The sequence below is a fragment of the Maniola hyperantus genome, chromosome 12 (genome assembly GCF_902806685.2).
Source record: "Maniola hyperantus chromosome 12, iAphHyp1.2, whole genome shotgun sequence".
Classification (NCBI taxonomy): Eukaryota; Metazoa; Arthropoda; class Insecta; order Lepidoptera; family Nymphalidae; genus Maniola; species Maniola hyperantus.
This window is the reverse complement of record NC_048547.1, coordinates 2,560,235-2,571,976: the sequence shown is the minus strand read 5'-3', so window position 1 is coordinate 2,571,976 and position 11,742 is coordinate 2,560,235. Positions and strand designations below refer to the sequence as shown.

The 11,742-nt window shown below is 36.0% G+C and overlaps 1 pseudogene; it reads right to left on the bottom strand.

The window, feature by feature from the left end:
- Nucleotides 1-444: 444 nt before the first annotated feature.
- On the bottom strand, nucleotides 445-11,539 carry LOC138403135 (galactose-proton symporter-like; annotated as a pseudogene).
- Between the last annotated feature and the right edge of the window lie 203 nt (nucleotides 11,540-11,742).

Sequence of the window (11,742 nt, the reverse complement as noted above, 5' to 3'; positions counted from 1 at the left end):
ATGAGTCGGCAACGCGTGAATAGGCTCATGAATAAGGATTTCGAACCCGAAACTAGTCGGGCACACTTCGACACAAAATCGTGTGTTAGGCGCTTTTGTATACATTTTTACAATACTTACAAATATGTAATTTAACTCTAAAATATTAGACCATAGTAATCATTATAATCCAGTGTTTAAACAATAATAAGAAACAGTTTTAAAAAACTTACTCCTTAGATAGTAAGATTATTAACTATAAGTACTGTACCTACCTTAAATTTTCATTTACAATGCAGAGAAAGGAACACAATAATATTTCAAAAAACCTTATATACTTAATATTAATTACTTTTTTCATGATTAGGTACGAATACAAAATTACCGATAGAGCTATAGTAATATTTACTTACTTTGTACGATACGTCATGTCCGGAGTCAAAAACTCTATTCTCAATAATTTAATTAATTTGAATTTGGTTCTTTCAGCGGAATGGTTTCAGTTTCAACTGTACTCCTATCATAAGGAACACCTCTAATGTGTTCTTCTATTTCCTGAATAGTACGGTCTTTTGTTTCGGGCAAGTATTCATATAAAGCAAAAATACAAATAGATGAACATACAGCATAAAATGTGAACGCTCCAGGTGTACCGCAAAGATTAAAAATAAACGGTGACATTTTCAGAGTAGTTGCTAAAAATATATTGTTCACGAAAGACAGACAACATAAAAAAGTTGTCCTGTTCCTTAACGGAGACAACTCAGCAGCACAACAGGTTGCAAGGATTATTGGTCCACAGCCAGTGCTTATGGAAAACCCCATTAAAAATACTAAAGAGATATAATTATTACTCTCTGATACAATATCAAAATTAATCATGTATAAGTAAATTGCCAAACCATATAGGAAGCCGGTTCCTACAGAAGAGAAAACCAGTAATTGTTTTCGTCGCGTTACGACCGTTGACAGTGCACATCCCAAGTACATGCCTACCACAGTCACTGCATCCAATATAAGCATGCCCTCGTACGCCATGCGTTCACTCGACGTGATATTTTTGATAATGTCTATAGCATAGACAGTGCAAGCGAACTTACCTGAAGCATTGTAAAGAATCATCGGCATGCATGCATACACAAGAGGCTTACAAAAACTTTTCCGTCGTACTATGTTCAATATCTTTTTAATTTTTTCAAATTTTATAAGCCCATTGAGCTTGGTTTTACTACACTTCTCTTGTTGTGACACAATGAGTTTTCCGAGTTCTTCCTCTGAGTTTTCATCGGTGCCTTTTAGCCATCGATGAACTTTTGCACATTCCTTAAAGCGCCCCTTTGTCGCCAGCCAATACGGTGATTCATAGCAAAATACGGAAACTATAAAATTGTAAATACTACAGATAAAAATAACGATGCCGATATTTTTCCAGTTGAAAAACGTACTTTAATAAAACTCTTTCAATAGTATCGGTATTAATATATAATTCTGCACACTTATTATGAACAATAAATACAATTATGAACAACACGTATTGTAGTACTTAGGAGACACTTTTACCTTTCGGTTTGGATGCTCGAACAGGATTAACTTAAAAACTAAAGAGCTGTCCGGACCGAATATCATGTTTTACATTCATTCAACTGAACTAAAAAGAGTATGTGATTGAGCTGAACTGAAACTGAATTGACCAATGAGATTCCACTTAAAATTCCATCCAATGCGATCCTTCTAAAATTCAAGGCCGTTTTAAAAAAGGTACGTGATTTGACTCAAACAATAAATTATTTAAGTCAAATCTTGCACCCTTAATTTTTAAACCGTAACAACATGTTGGACTGACCAATGAGATCCTCTCAAGATTCCATCCAATGAGATTCCTTCTAAACTTCAATGTTATTATTAAGAAAGTACGTGATTTGACTCAAACCATAAATTATTTAAGCCAAATCACACACCATCAGTTTTAAAATCATCACAGAATATTAGTATTATTTGGAAATCATGACATTCGGCCATCAGACACTGTGTAGCCTCCTGGCACACACAATCATCATTTGTACTTTTAAATAAATCATGACATTTTAGTTTTATTACAACACAACAAAAATACTATGACCTTACATTTTCCGGGAATATTATTGACATACAGAAAATAAAAATCATCTTTGTATTAGGTATATCACTCATACAAAATCAACTTCCTGTGTAAATAATAAAAACCACTGAACATAACATTTTCTAGGACATTATTAAAGAAAATAGGTAATTACAATTTATTATTAACATAAATAAAATCATCTTTGTATATATCATTCATACAAAATCAAATGCCTGTGTAAATAATTAAAAAAAATCCCTGAACATAACATCTTCTAGAACATTATTAAAGATAATAATTACAATTTATTAATAACAAAAATAAAATCATCTTTGTATATACCACTCATACAAAATCAAATTCCTGTGTAAATAAAAACCCACTGAACTTAACGTCTTCTAGAACATCATTAAAGATAATAATTACAATTTATTACTCGGATTCACTTTTACCAGCATCGTCAGAGCTACTCTGATCGGAGCTATGTAACTCTAAAGCTTTTATATGTATCCAAGGTCGGATTCTATCAGCTGCAATGACAGTTTTATAAGGTTTGCCTTTCTTAATGAAACCAGGAACATCTGTTATCCTATAGCGGTCATTGCCTAGAACTTCAGTAACTTTATATGGACCCACAAACTTCGACAGGAGCTTTGTACTTTTCTTTTTGTTATCAAAATTATTTCGTGAAATTTTCACTAAATCACCGATCTCATACTTAGTTGCGGGGATTCGATCTACATCATGTTTTTCTTTTTGTTTTACTTGATTTTTCTGGATATTATTACTAATTTGCTCTCTAACTTGTTGTAATTCTAAATTATTACTCGAATAGTTTTCGGTATTAAGTTTATTCGATAAAACATCGCGCAATTTAATTCCGAACATAGCTTCTGTCGCAGTTTTCTGTGTTGAAGCATTTACAGTGTTGTTGATGCCCCATTGAATTTTACTCAGACACTTGTCCCAGTCGCGTTCATGGCTTGCAAAGTTTTGTGCTGACAATGAATTCAAGATGGTTTGGTTAAACCTCTCTGCTTGCCCATTAGCTCTGGGACAAGCTACTGCGTTCAATATATGCTTAATACCAAGTGTCTTACAAAAGGTCTGAAAAGCTGTTGATGTAAAACTTGTGCCTCGGTCAGAAACAATTCTAGCCGGAACACTAAAGTCATAAAATAGGTTTTCTAAAACTTTAATTGTGTTTTTCGTTTTTAAATTTTTCACCGCTCTTACGAACACATATTTAGTAAAAGCGTCTACTACCGTTAGAATGTGGGTATTACCGTTTTTACTCCTAACAAAAGGCCCAAGATGATCTATATGAATCGTGTGAAATGGTATTTGTACTTTTTCTATGGGATACAAATGACCAGACTTTTGCTTTGACGCGCTATCTTTATTATAAGCACACTCTAAACATGCTGCAAGATATTTTTTTACAAATTTTCTTAGTTTAGGGAACCAGTACGAATGTTGTATTCTTTCTAGAGTTTTTGAATACCCTAGATGGCCAATTTCATCGTGGTTGGCACGACATATTTGCCATCGAGCACTTCGCGGAACGACTAGACATAGCCTATCATCTACCTTCCTATACACGGTATGGTCTCGTATAACATAACTGTTGCGAATGTCCTTACTTTCTTGGTCATTTTCGGGCTTAAGAATTTTGTATATGCGGGATATTTCGGGATCTGCTAATTGCAATGATAAAATCCAGTTTTCTTTGCTTATAGCATACACACCGACAGAGGGGCTATTATCTGGCTCCGCAGACAATCGGGTGTTTCTGCTCAGTGCATCCACGTGTGACATTTGAACACCAGGTCGATATTCAATATCAAATATGAACTCACTGATTTGCAACCACCACCTCGCTATCCGCGGAACGAGATCCCTCTTGGTTAGTGTAGTGCGTAAAGCGGCGCAATCTGTATAAATTTTGAAATGAATGCCTAACAGATACACGCGGAATTTCTTTAAAGAACATACGACAGCTAGCGTTTCTAGTTCGTAAGAATGCAGGTGTTTTTCTTCGGGAGTAGTCTGCCGACTGAAGTAAGCGACTGGTTTTAAAACCCTAGTATCCTTTTGCCATTGCATAAGTATACCTCCTATGCCTAATGCACTAGCGTCCGTGTGGAGTTCTGTCTCGAGAGTGGGATCGTAAAGAGCTAAGACAGGCCGACTGATCAACCTATCCTTTAAAGTTGAAAATGCTTGGTCTTCTGTATTAGACCATCGCCAAACAGAGTCCTTCTTTAACAAAGATGTTAATGGACGAGCAATCTCCCCATAACCCTTAATAAATTTCCTAAAATAACCAGTTAAGCCTAGAAATTGGCGGACCTCATGGACATTTTGTGGTGTCGGGAATTCCCTAACTGCCCTAATTTTTGATTCACTAGGCTGAATGCCTTGTGGGGAGATTTCATATCCAAGATAGCTGACAGTATTATCAAAGAATCGACACTTGCTCAGATTTAAGGTCAAGCCATATTCTCTAAGAAGTACTAACACGTCTTCTAGTCGTTGAAACATTTCATCAATACTTTTTGACGGAATTAAAACATCGTCTAAATAAGCTAACGCGTATTCAAACCGCCGGTTTCCGAGTATTTTGTTAACCATTCTCTGAAACACGGCTGGAGCATTTGCTAGGCCAAAAGGCATTCTTTTAAACTCGTAATGCCCATCGGGCGTAACAAAACCAGTGAGATGTTGACTTTCTTGGGCCATGGGGATTTGATAATACCCTGAAGCGAGATCAAGAGTCGTGAAGAAACTATTGCCACTGAGATTTGAAAGTTGGTCTTCTATAAGCGGCAACGGAAAACGATCCTTAATAGTCTTATTATTCAAGGCCCGAAAGTCTACGCACAGTCGCTGCTCTCCCGTTTTCTTTTTAATCATTAAAATCGGGCTGGCGTAGTCAGACTTCGATTCCTGAATAATATCATTTTGAAGTAATTCGTCAATAGTTGCTCGGACTTGCTCTCGTTCATGATGTGACAATCGATATGGACGGTAAAAAATTGGCTTATCATCTGCTAAATCAATTTTCATTTCTACATCAATCGCGCAACCTATTTCACTAAGGTTTGTAGCAAAACAATCGCGGTAGTCTTGCAGTAACAAATACAATCTATCCAATTGTTCACTATCCAATCCTGGTCCCGTTTTAATCTCATTTTTATTGAGAGGATTTACAGTAGATAAGTCTTTCACTATTCGATTTACATGACAGACTTTTTGTTCGCTGAACGGCGTGGCTCTAGCTATTAAAACGTTTGGTTTTAACGATATGGTATACGGCGACAAATTAGTGATAACAACGGCTCCCTTACCATTGGTAATACTAAAAGCACCCTGCAATAGACAAAACTCTTTACCCGTTTCAACACTATTATAACCTTCGATAAACACATCTCCCGTGAAGCTACAGTTTGAATGAACAGGGACAGTACTGGTTTTTGAAACTTCAATCGTATTAGTAATATATAGCTTTAAAGTGCCTTTTGAATCTTCAGAAAAGGCTAGGTTTGGGCTTTTATAAAATGTAAGATTAGAGCTGTCTTTTAAAACGGTAATAAATGGCAATTCCGTAAAATTCTGTCCGATAATAAGCGAGGTCTGCATGTGAACATCATCTATAACTAGAACCTCAAGATCCGATTCAATTTCATCGACCCTAACAAACAAGTTTGTCTTATATAGAGGTACAACTGACGATTGTCCAAAACCTTTGACTACTGGAACATTATCAAAACTCTTAACTACATTAAGTTGTTCGGCATCAGTACTACGCAAGAGTGTACACTCGCTACCGAAGTCAATAAATGCTTTGAAAGATTTATCATTGATTACCACGGTTTTAAAGAATTTGGCGTTACTATCATTGTTAGAATCAATTTTTAAAATATTTTTCTCCGCTGTACTCTCCGCTTGGTTAGATTTAACATTTGGGGACGCACGGGGCTCTAATTTACATGCCTCAAAATCGTGTCCTATTCGATTGCATTTTCTGCATTTGATAATGGGCCTAGGACACTTATAAAAAGGATGTCCCCTAGCTCGGCAATTGTAACAAGAGAATGAATTGACGCTAGTACCATTGCTGTTGGAATTAGTACTGTTAAAATTTGTGTTGGGATTAATAGAGCTTGGCCTCTGAGTAGTACGTTCATTTATTCTACTTTTAAGCGGTGGTTGAACTTTTTGGGATGCAAGAAAGCAAAGTAAATCTTCAGGTTCCGAACTATTTTGCGCCTGCGCCCCATTCCTAATCGAACGATCACTAATACCGTATATAATACAGTCAACAGCCTTCCGTCCACTAATTTCACATCTATTTAGTAATCCTAGTTTATCATAAAAATACTCACGAAGGCTTTCATCAAAACGTGAAGTCCGACTTAACATTTCTTCTAAAAGACGTCCATAATTTTCTTCACTAGGGAAAGCCTTCCTGAGTTTAACTTGCCACTCCTCCCAAGTGAAGACGACTGTTGGCAATGCCTCGAACCATCTTTTCGCTAAACCCGCTAACTTTTGCAAAGAGAAGTGAACAGTTTGTTGCTCGTCCCATCCATATATAGCCGCACATTCATTAACCTTTCGGAGCCAGCTTTCGATATTTTGAATTTTACTTGACGGATCAAACTCCGGGATAACATTGTTAAGGTTGTTGTAATTCCAGGAGTTTTTGGAAGGACCTCTTGAAACATGCTTAACTAACTTTAGGATATCCTTAGCAGAAAGTTCTTTCACACGCTTACGCATCTTCTTAGGTACAACCTCTTCACTGGAACTAGAAGGAGACGGACTTCGCCGCCTATCCTTCTTTTTCTTAGAGTTACGCCGCGATCTCGGAGGCGTATCAGGTGGAGTACCGGGCTCGTCATCAGACATCATCATCATTACACCTCCCTGAAACACATATTCGGGACATAATCTATTCACACTCCTTACATAATAGGGTCTTGATCTTTAAACTGATGAGAGAATCGATAAATACAATATTTGAGAATAAGTCTTCTAAGTAGATAAATTTATGCAAAAATGTAAAAGTTTTCTATATAAGTTCTTCAATATAATTGCAGTAGTTTCATAAAGCAATTCAATTGACTTGATTCCAATCGTTAATACATAATACTAGCTGGCTCAAGCTACTAAAGGGTCCATAGAATAAGTATTATCCGACGACTAGCGACTCACTCAAAAAAAACCCAGTGGGAAGCATACCCACTCAATACACCAGTGAAGCCACTAGTACGTCCCCTAACCTAACACTATCTGACGGCCAGTGACTCACTCAAAAAAAACCAGTAGGAAACATACCCACTCATTAAATACACCAGTGAAGCCACTAGAACGTCCCCTAACCTAACACTATCTGACGGCCAGTGACTCACTAAAAAAAACCAGTAGGAAACATACCCACTCAATAAATACACCAGTGAAGCCACTAGAACGTCCCCTAATCTAGCACTATCCGACGGCCAGCGACTCACTCAAACACCAGTAGGAAACATACCCACTCCAACCAGTGAAGCCACTGTACGTCCCCTAAATTACTATAATCCGACGACCAGTGACTCACTCATGAACCAGTAGGAAGCATACCCACTCAATAAACTAGTGAAGCCACTAGTACGCCGCCTAAGCTAAATAATCCGATGAACAATTACGCAACGTGATGTTCATAATAATATGAATTAGGCAACTTTTCATGAAGACTATTATTAGTGAGAATAAATAACCTTACAGTTTATTGCTTGTAAGTAATTTTACAAAAAAAAATAGATCATCAAAATAATTAGTTAAGGGTATGAGATAATGAAGCAGAAATCACAAAAGGGAAAACGTGGTTTCGTTCAAAGTAGGTATCAGAAAATCACGATTATTGGTTCCATTTAGCTCAAACATATCCCATGCTATCGGAGGGTGGCCCCGACCAAGCTCAAGATATGTCATGCTAGTATATGTAACAATGCGCGCTACCGTACTGCTAGAGAGTAGCCCTAGCCACGTACATGCACACACACACTATTACACATAATTTAAACACTAACACATTATCAGAGAGTTGCCCTGACTTAATGTGCAGTGAGTCACGTAACCAACAAATCGCAACAGTGTAGATACATTATTTTATTCAAAGTGGGTAGGTAGGTAACAGAAAATTACGATCATTAGTTCCGTTTAGCCAAAACACATCCCGTGCTAACGGAGAGTAGCCCCGACCAAGCACACGATATGTCCCACCAGAATATGTAACAATGTGCGCTATAGTACTACCAGAGAGTAGCCCCAGCCACGTACCCGCACACACCGTTACACATAACCTAAACAACCACACATTATCAGAGAGTTGCCCTGACTTAATGTGTAGCGTCACGACTCACGTAACCAACGATCGCAAAATAATAAATTTGATAAGTTTGTTAAAAAAAAAGTGGGCGTTTAGCAATCTCGTTTTAGAATAAAATTTATTACAAGCAACTCTTTTTTTTTTGGATTCTTTGTCACTTCTGAGATTTAATAAAACTCTTTCAATAGTATCGGTATTAATATATAATTCTGCACACTTATTATGAACAATAAATACAATTATGAACAACACGTATTGTAGTACTTAGGAGACACTTTTACCTTTCGGTTTGGATGCTCGAACAGGATTAACTTAAAAACTAAAGAGCTGTCCGGACCGAATATCATGTTTTACATTCATTCAACTGAACTAAAAAGAGTATGTGATTGAGCTGAACTGAAACTGAATTGACCAATGAGATTCCACTTAAAATTCCATCCAATGCGATCCTTCTAAAATTCAAGGCCGTTTTAAAAAAGGTACGTGATTTGACTCAAACAATAAATTATTTAAGTCAAATCTTGCACCCTTAATTTTTAAACCGTAACAACATGTTGGACTGACCAATGAGATCCTCTCAAGATTCCATCCAATGAGATTCCTTCTAAACTTCAATGTTATTATTAAGAAAGTACGTGATTTGACTCAAACCATAAATTATTTAAGCCAAATCACACACCATCAGTTTTAAAATCATCACAGAATATTAGTATTATTTGGAAATCATGACAGTACCAATAGCATTTGAGATCCATACCCCCCAATAAAACGTAGCCGTCTTCATGGTCAAAATAATACCTCTATACTTAGGCGACGTGTATTCAGACAAAACCATAACAGTAATAGTAAGTAATGATCCAACAAGCATCCCTTGCATAGCTTGACTGATAATAAGTTCTACGATACTTGTGCTACAATAAAATAGTACGTTTCCAATTAAAATATTTATACTTAATAAAATGAGACCAGTTTTTCTTCCAAAACGATATGCCAACATAGTCAAAATAAATACCCACGGGATTGCGCTGTAGGCAGAAACAGAAGCTGAAAAAAAGTTACTGGTTCAGTCGATAAAAATGAAACAAATAGAATATTTTGGAATTATACAACAAATTGGTGATGCTTTCGAGATTTGTAGATAGATTTTTAAAATCCCCTGGGGAAACCTTTAGTTTTTGTGGTAAAAAGTAGCTTATGTGTAAAGGCAGAGACTCCTCATTCTTACTCCTCGGTGGTCAAAGGTGTAAACTATCTCCATTCCATATTATAGCCAAATCGGTTCAGTCATTGTGGTGTGAACACCACAATGACTGAACCGATTTGAGTTTGGATTACTCCTTCAGGAGTAATCCAAACTTTCACGTTTTATAATGTTATTAAACCTATATACCCGCAACTTCGTCCACGTCTTTAATAAAAAGTATCCAATGTGTTTAATTGGGTATTTGAGTCCAATTTTTTTATTACTTTATTATAAACTAGGATAAAAATATTGACGTAAACTGAAAAAAAAAAAAAAAATCTATCAAATAACAAAAAATTATAAGCATTTAAATATTGCATTGCGATATAGCATTTTGACGTCACACCTTACTAATGCCATAGTACGTAGCTTCGTGCGGTTTCATACAAATTTTCGTTTTGCGAGAAAGGGATAGAAGACCCTCCCACTCCAAAATTAAAATGCCTGTAACTTTGTAAATCTTTGTTGGATTTAAATATTTTTTTCAGCGTAGGTACGTCATTATTTTTATCCTAGTTTATAATAAAGTAATAATATTTATCAAATTCAAAGGTAGGAAAATACCCAATTAGGATAGATAGCCAGCAGGTCAATTTCGTAAAACATGCATCAACCATTATTACAATCTCAATTATTCTGATTGGCTGAATTTGTGCGATTCTTGTTGCAACAATGCATTGTAGCCAATAGTGAGCAAGCGTCAACCAACCAGAGATGATTGCGATTGTGACATTGTAGCTGGCATTCTACCGCAATTGAGCAGCTGATCTCTTTTAACCAAATCGGTCCAGGAGTTTTGATATAGGTACTCACACAAACATTTGCCTTTATAATAATATTAGTGTGATTAAGATTAGGACTAGAAACATTAGTAATTGGATTAGGATTAGTACTAATTGTAACAGTTGTACGAAATGGGCACATTTCATATCATTTTTTAGAAAAACAGTTTGTATCATGCATCGTTGTAAAAATATGTGATAATTCACTTAATATTAAAAAGTTTAAACTTACCCAACCAAGAGGCCATTTCTGATGTAACAGCATCGGTAGAGTTAGCCTCTTTTCTCAGTTGAGGAACTATTACTGTAGTTGCTCCCGTATATAGCCCATAAATAAAAAAATTCAACACAACACTGCTGCATGAGAACAACTGAAAACACGCAGATATAAAACTTTAGAATACCAACTGACATATCTATCTTTTTTTCTATATATAAAAATGAATCGCTGAATGTGTTACTGATCGCAAATCTCGAGAATAGCTGAACCGATTTCGCTAATTCTTTTTTTATAATATTCCTTGAAGTACAAGGAATAGAAAAATTTAAAAAATTGCCTGAAAAAGAATCGACAGTTAGGCGGTACGAAGTTCGCCGGAGCAGCTAGTTATTAATCCATACTAATATTATAACTGTGAAAGTGTGTCTGTCTGCTAGCTTTTCACGGCCCAACAGTTTAACCGATTTTGATGAAATTTGGTACAGAGTTAGCTTACATCCCGGGAAAAGACATAGGCTACTTTTTATTCCGGAAAAACAAAGAGTTCCCACGGGATTTTTAAAAACCTAAATCCACGCGGACGAAGTCGCGGGCGTCCTCTAGTATTGGTATATATTTTACGGGCTATACAGTATACCGTGGTAATTGGTATATATTTTTTGGACTACTGAAGTAAAGTAAATATTATTATGTTTTCTGATTATTTAGGGATCTATGAGCATAAAAATGCTATGGAAGAGAATGAAAAAGAAGTAGTAAAAAAATTTACCTGTCTAAAGAAGAATATTTTACATACACCATTGTTCTTTTTACGATATTCCTCTCCGTGAAAGTCCATGATAGCAAACGGTAACGTTGTAAAAAATAATGAAAGGCACTTTTGTAATGCCAATTTTTTTAAATTTATTTATTTATTCAGATACAAGTTAGCCCTTGGCTGCAATCTCACCTGGTGGTATAATGTTAAAGTACAGCCTAAAGCGCTACTTTACTGTAGTTCCATTCCTGACGAGTTGTGGCGATATCATTTATTAAGATAAC